This window comes from Dromaius novaehollandiae, chromosome 2 (genome assembly GCF_036370855.1).
Source record: "Dromaius novaehollandiae isolate bDroNov1 chromosome 2, bDroNov1.hap1, whole genome shotgun sequence".
NCBI classification, from domain to species: domain Eukaryota; kingdom Metazoa; phylum Chordata; class Aves; order Casuariiformes; family Dromaiidae; genus Dromaius; species Dromaius novaehollandiae.
In genome coordinates, this window is record NC_088099.1 from 140,257,211 (window position 1) to 140,265,285 (window position 8,075).

Here is an 8,075-nt window from a genome sequence, read left to right on the forward strand (position 1 = left end):
GGCACGGGTGAGCAGTGAAGGCTTTGGGACACCAGGTATCGCCAGGCTGAGAAGGTATGGGGAAGGCATGGATTTTGCCAGGAAGCATAGTTAGCTACTATGCTTGTGCCTATATTGGTGCCTACTAACTGTTGGATGAGGACCTTCCTATGCAAAATAGGTGCTCGGAGCAAAGAAAGAGGCGGCCCCTGACCCAAACAGTTTAGCAAGTACAAGCTGTGCTCGGAGATGGCTGCAGGCATAACGAAAGAGTTTGAAGGGCCTGTTTTAAAGAGAGGAGATCCTTTTCAAAACCTTTTACAAGGAATATAAAACGCATGCCAGTGAAGAGACTACAGTGAGATGCTATGATGAGAGGGGCTGGTTTAGTAATAATTTTGATTCAGGGCAGAAGAGAAAGGGAAGAAGAGAGATTATGCATATGTTTTAAAGTAATGTGGGAGAAAAATGAAAACCTAGGAGAAACGGGAATCACCAAATAGAAGATTTAGAAAGGAAGGGAATGAAGCTAGGGGGAAAAGTAAGGAAGTGGGGGGAAAAATTGGGAAAAATAGAAAGCAAGAGTCTGAGAGATGAGAAAGTGGAAAGCTCCGGTGGCTCAAGGACAGAGAGAAAGGAAGGTCTGGAATGATGAGGAAGGCAGAGATGGTTTCTCAGAAATGCACATCAGAGCAATCTGGAAAAGCAAAGACAGGGGAGATGATGTAAAGAATAGCAGAGAGGCAAGAGAAAATGCAGTAGACGACATGAACATTAAACTAAATAAACATTATGTGATGGTGCCTCTCCTGGTTTTTTTCAGCCAATGCATTTAAAGTGTTCTAGCTGTCGAGGAGAAAGAATTAAATCTGCACGGTACTTTGGAGTTACAGTGTTCAAATCTTTGATTTGTGGACCTCGGTGAAATACAAAACCATGAGTTAGGTGCCTAGCATCTCTCTGTGAGACAGGCACCCAGCAATGGGTGGCAAAGGGGGAGAGCTGTCGTTGGTAGCCGGGGGAAACGCAAGAAGAGCAGTCCTTCTGAAGAGCTGGGCATAAAACAAAGAACAAACCAGTGACTGGGGTTAAAGAACAAACCAGTGACTGGGGTTATCTCCCTGTCCCTGACTCTGAGCTGTGTTCCCACCTACTCTCCAAGAAGCCTGAGAAAATCAGATTGCTGCTGACTTGCAACCTATATGCATACCCTTAAAGAGGGCTCAGTTTGCATTTCAGGGAATAGGCTGTTCACCGATTAAAGCATTAGCTTCAAAGGTACTATGCACCGAGCTCCCAAAAGCTGGCATTGTTTGGGAGCTTTTCCTTCACATTTGTGTCCTCCTTCCTACTCTTAATTCACTGACTTTCTATATTCAACTGCATTTGTGAGCCATTTTACAAGAAAAATCCATATCAAACCTCATTGTATATACCTCTTTATGTTATAATTACTCACCAATAAGATACTATAGTTCTCTTGCTTTTAAAGCACAGGCCTTTTTTCAGCTTCATATTTAAATGGAGCTTTCCTGGTACAGACAAAGGAGGCAGAAATCACAAAAAGTGGCTGCTAAAGATGGTGAGACTGTAATTGTCAACATATGCACCCTTGAGCAGTTTAAGACAGACATTCTCATTTCTGTGGTGGTGCAGCAACAGGATAGAATCAGTGTTTCAATTGCTAAAATTCAGCCCGAGGAAGCAGCAGTGGCAGCCCTGGAGGTCAGAGTGGTTAGCAGGAAGCGAAAGTACACTAATGAATTCTAGAGGGCTTGTAATGCCATAAAAGATTCAGTTAATCTGCAGCATAGATGTTGATCAGCGAGACTGAACGCAACTCTCTGGACCTTGTCAGATGTATTCTATGCATGTCAGTGTTCCACACCAATTACAGATTTTAGAAGATGCTCGCATGCAAAACTATATACCCTAATATATAAGGCAGCTCAGATGAAACTAAAATTAAAATCTGTCTGTGGCAAATCTCTGTGATCCTGATATATGAAAATCCAAATAAATGATTTGTTCCCAGAAATGAAAAATAACTTCAGCAGGAAATTTCAAAATTACTTATGCAGGATTAATCCAGTTCAATGAATGCATCTTACACTGATTAATAAAGCATTCCTGAATTGCAAAGTAAAACGAGAGGAGACTTCTGGTGCTGACATATTTCTGTATATCTGAAGCAAGAGAGAAATGTGTGCTTACAAGAGATGTGGTCAACCAGTGTAAACAGAGATTGAATATATATAGTGATTTTTCTAATTGTCTCTGTTTTCTCCCTGCAGCAGAAAAGTACCTTTGTATCACTTATCTTTCTTGAAGAATATTGGTACCATGTTACCTGACACACTGTTGGATAAGAACAGGGCAACTAACATGATTTTTACGATGACTCCCATTATCAACTAAATGACATCTGCAGTTTTACCCAGCAAAAAAAAATGCAAGAAACTAAATATTAGCAAAACCTGAGCTGCCTTCTCCTGATTTTTTTGCACACAGAGCAGAAATCTTGGTCAAGTAGCATCTGCTTTTGTGAACTGTTGCACTTAGATTTAATTGGCCTTAGAAGTGAACAGATACGGGGAAACTATTTAGAAAGTGGAAGCATGGGAAGGAGGTGTAAGCAAATTAGCATTTTCCCACATTTTCTTTCCTTCAGCATCGACAAAAAAAAAAAAAGTTGGATTTATTTAAAGTGGCATCATCACTTTAAAAGCTTCAGTTTTTCAGTCATCACAGTGTTTTCAACAGGAATATGTATTAATGGTTGAGGTAGGTTGTATTTTGTAAAATACCTTTTTTCCATCTGATTTTCTCTTTAAGAAATGGTTCTTCCATTTCACAAAACAGAAAATCAGAAAAACACACTGGAAGAATCATATTTATAAACTTTGCTTATATCTCAGGATCTTGTGTGGTATTCAGATTCTGATCCTTTGCAACCTGTTTCCATTTTTTGTTTGCATTTGTCCAAAGCAATTCAGTATGCCACTTGTTTTCAGAAAGCTTTGGCTGATTAAGAATATTGCATGTGAACAGAATAAGTATACCTTAAACATATTTTTGCTATGAATACTGAATACCTAAATTGGTGATCCGTTGTATTTATAGTAACAAAAGATCTGGTGCTTCTTGTGTAGTAATGGGTCTCTAAGTCTTGAGAGAGGTGTATAAACACACATGTACATACAAGTACCCTAAAAACTGGAACTTCAGAGGCCAACAGCACTTCTTCAGTAGGATATTAGGAATGTTGTGCCATTGTTTTTGCTAAAGCTGTAGACTTGGTAATAGCACTGCATCTTGGATCTTTTTCTTTAAAAATCACCTCTTTAACTCTGAAGATCCTATTAGTCACAGCAGGGAGCATAACCAGAAGGAGGATGTCTGTAGCTATAGTAAGAGAGTACATTAAACTGTAGGTCAAAATCACGATTGAATGATCACCTTCAGGGTGAAAGTAAATCTTCTAACTTGCTAGAGTGGTAGGAAATGGGACAGAATGGGGCTTCCTGAGCTCACGCCGTCCATCCCCACGCTGTGGCGAGGCCAGTGATACCCAGGACATTCCTTACAGATGGTTGTCTGACTTGCCTAACCTTTGTAGTGACATGTGACAGTATATAATCATCCTCATCTTTAGAAAATGCTTCCTAATGTCTAACTTAACTGTCTCATTAGTTTTAAGAGATGATTCCATGAAGAACCTAAAAGAGAAATATTTTCCAAAAAGTTTGCAACAATTAAATCACCTAAAACGTGCATGCATGACACAACATTTAGAGTTACTTTTACTTCTCCTACTCTCAGTGGACAAGAAGTGTTTTATCCCACTCTTTTGCAGCAGCTTGTTTTTGCAAACCCAGAGACTACTAGTCTTCACTTTTCCCTAACCCTGTGATTTTTAAGTGTCTCCTCACCAACTATAAATTCAGCAGCTACAAGCAGTCTGAGTTTTCTCCTCTAGATCATCTCCAGCTGGCCCACTATCTTCAGCTACGCTTTAATGAGTGCAGAGGAGACCAGAAGATTCCTGTCTAATAGACAGTAATGCAGTCCAGAGTTACAGTGGATTCAAGCTTTGCAACTAGGTCTTTCCTTCGCTATTAAGACCCCCCCTATAACTTACCCAGTCCAGAGCTGATCAGACTGATATTTTGGCACTGTTCAAGATGGTGAAATAGCTGTATTTTAAGAAGTTATAAATGCTTCTTAACAACATTTCCTTTGGAGATGAGGATGAAAGCCATGACCTAGTTCTCCAGGATTCAAGTACTGAGTCCAATCCACTAAGTTTCAGTGAATGATGTTTACCTACAGGACTGTATAAAGGTTAATCTGTTGTAGGAAAGTGTGGCACTTTAATCAGTGGTTGGGCACTTAGAAAAAAAATCCTGTTGTCTTCTAAGCTCTTCTGCTTCTTTTTGTGGAATAAAATGAAATACACTTACAGAGTTACGTCTGGCACACCACCACCTCTTGTGAATTGTTCACCAAGCATTCACTTTTCCATTGTATATTCCATTGGTTTCAAGAGCTACCGAATAGTGACAATATGTGAAATGAAAAGATGCAACACTTATCCAACAGTGGTCCATTTCGACTAGTACAAATGTGCCATTTTCTGCATTCCCTGATATTTTTTTAGATGCGGCTTGAGAGAGGATAGTTTTCATGGCTGTATGGTTTTATGCTTCAGATCGTGAAAACACCAGTTCTCCTGTTTCTTCTGTGAAAAATGTCATTGGATATCAACTTCGGTTGTTTCCAGTTTGGTTAGTTATTTTGAGAGCATTCACCATCTTTGTGCCTATCCCAAATTCATCTCATGAGATGTAAAATACTACTGTTTGATGGAAGCAGTGCCTGATGTAAACAGAGGCCTCTAGCTTAGTCTGTAACAAAACTTGCCTTGCTTTCCCTTCTCTTCCCAAGGTCTGTCATGGAAATGCAGCCTGCATTTTCCAGAGAGACATGTGGCTGGGATCTGTGGAGTGGACTGGACTGACTAAAACCAAGTCCAGCTCTGCCCTGCCTTATTGCAGACTTCACTACAAGCTGCATCACATCCACTTACATTTATAGCAGCTAAGTTACTGTTCTGGGAATACCACTGTGTCTAACCAGAATGTTGACTCATTTAATTGTATCTCACTCTGACAAAGGCAGAAGAGATTTTCTGATTTTTTTGCGTGTTTTCCCTCTCTGTCCCTCCCTTTTTTAACATGAGTGAGTGAACTTGGCATGTAAAAAGCAAGACCAGAAACATCAGGCTAATCACATTTCATGCTGGCAAATGCTTTGCACTGGCCCTGTAGCTCTGAGTTACATCACAAAAAAACTTTTATTGCAATATTTAGTGATACTGGATGTGGTTACTGAGTCTTTGCATTCAGGGTTACAATAATGTTGGTCATTCCTCTTGCATTTGAAAAAAATACAGGGTTGTAGCCTTAGCCAGCAGAAGTGAATTGGATACTAGACTAGTCCAGCCCGAAATGGTAGAGAGTGAAGTCTCAGACTAACTTATATTCCAATCACTATAAGCCTTGCATTTCTACCTACCACATAAGGCAGGCCACGAGCTGTTCTCTGGCCATGGCTTGGCCTAGCTTATATACTGCAGTTTAACTCACCCCTCTCTCCTCCATTCCCTGACTTGTCCAAATGCCCCGGCTGATCCCTGGTATTCCCTGGGCTGTGCCTAGATGTTGCCATAGCGAGGGCCCATAGGCCCAGGCCACACAATGACACTATCAGCAGTTACGCAAAGGGGTTACACAGCCTGACTCTGGCCCTGTTTCTTTTTGGAGAACAGATGAAAAAAAAGAGTTCAACTAAACTGCTTTAGGGAGTGGAATGTGTGAGTGCTTTCCCTCAAAATCACTGAATTGTGATCCAGCTGCAAAGCAGAATCTGTACCCTTATATTTCAAAGATTATCATCCAGATTTCATCAATGAACAGTTATTGAAGCTACAGAGAGGACTCAAGAGCTCATCCTTTACATACGGAACAACACTTAATAAATGAGGAAAAAAAAAAAAAGCTTTCATTCTGTAGTCATTGGTTTCAATTAGATGATGAATTATCCTCTAATTTTCCAAAGCATGTTTAATTTTCAATGAGTTTCTCATGGACAGTGGGCTACCATAGGCCAATCTCATTTTGGCAGGTACTAACTATGGACAACACAGTGGCAGACTGTAATCTCTGTCATGAGAGCTATCAACAGGGATGCAGTGAAGGCTCTAACAGTGGGTGGCAGTATTCTGGGTCAAATTAATCACTACCATAATGACAAGGAAATCAGCAGAGCTTTGGGACGTTAAGTTTGATAAAATAAAAGCCATTCTGTTTTCTGTCTATTTACATTATAGCCTGGCTTCAGCTTGAGCTAATCCTTGGTTATGTTTTTCAGGGGTGGAGGATAACAAAAAGCAACCCTTCTTTTCCAGATGCAACATTTGCATGTCCAGATCTGAGTTTCTGCATGTGGATTAGGTGCATGTGAAGCAGACAGCCCCACATTTGCACAGGCAGTTATTTTAAGGCACATGAAAGGACACAAAAATATAAGTGGAATTTTAGGGGATGCAAGCTGCACATGAAAAGGAAGATCATGCTTTACTCTAGGATTTTCATACCTTGGAAATGCTGACGTGCATGAAGTCTGCTCTTGCCAAAGAGCTTTAGGAATGTCTCTTCCACTTTTTTTGCCTCCTTTAACCATGGCCATAGGGCTCAAGGTCTGAAGGGCATCATATAAGATCAGGATATAGGCAACTGCCAGACATACAAATAGGCAGTGAATGCAGATGCAGTTAAAAACGGAGATGCCTGGAAATAACCAGGAGTGCAGGCTCTTCGTGTAATGATGCTACACCAAACTGTGCCAAATTTTAGCTAAAGTCAGCCTTACCAAGTCAGATGTGGACTTGCTCATTGAGAATGTTTCATACCACATTATTCTGCTTTAGACACACGTTTCATGCTCTGCCGCTAATGGTTGTTTCTATAACCTTGAAACATTTCTGAGCACCTGGATCCATGTGCATCATCTGCACTCCCACAATAGCCACAGAAAGGATAGATGTGCACAGGCTTGGACAGGAGCTGCTACCCTTCCTAACAGACCTTCAGACCAGGGCAGTGGGGCCCCAAGGCATGATCCAGCATTTCCCAGCATTTTCATTTGGACACAAACACAGAGAGAGGCTTGGCAGTTTGTGTGCCAGCATGGAAAGAACACAAAACACCCCCTCTTCTTGGCACATACGCCTCCCCTGTCCCCATTTCTACCCCATTAGGAGTTAGTGCCCCATGTCCCCTGTGTCTTCTGACAACTTTTGAGGCTTTTGAGGAGCATGATGCAGCCCTGCTTTTTATTTCAGGCTACAATGGAGAATTTTCATTCATACATTCACAGACTCATACAATAAGAAGAATCAAATGTAAAAAAAAATTCTTCACATTTGCCTGTTTAGTACCAGGTTGGTTACAAAAATATTTAACTGTCCTAAATTCCAAATAAAGTGTCAACCATCCATTTTGTATCCATTTTGTAGCTGTGCAGAATAATCTATTCTTTCATTAGAATGGTTAAAGGAGATTTAGAGGGAGGAAAGAGCATGGTGACTTCCAAGGGAAGAGTGAGTGATTCAGTGCAAAAAGGGTAAATTTCATCTGCACATTCTTAACTGCGAGGACATTCTGCACATCTCAGGAGTGCACTAAGTGGTGCAGTAAACCAGTAAATTAGAAGAATGTAAATTCTTTAGTAGGAATTGCACGCAAGGGAAAAATGCTTTCTCATGCTCATATTTGTTTTCATGAAAATAATGTACACTCTTTCTAAAATCATACTGGTACAAAGCTGAGTAAGACATCAAAACCAGTAACAGATATTACACTGGACTAAGAAATGGCAATGACACAATTATCTTCTGTGTTTGTGATGATCACTGTGATAAACTGAAGAGCCAGCTTATTTAGAGCCTGACACTCAGTGCAGAGCATTCTAGCTCCTTTTCCCTCTCACTCTGTCTGTCTTATTTATCTCTCATTAAACTAAATTGTATTCTT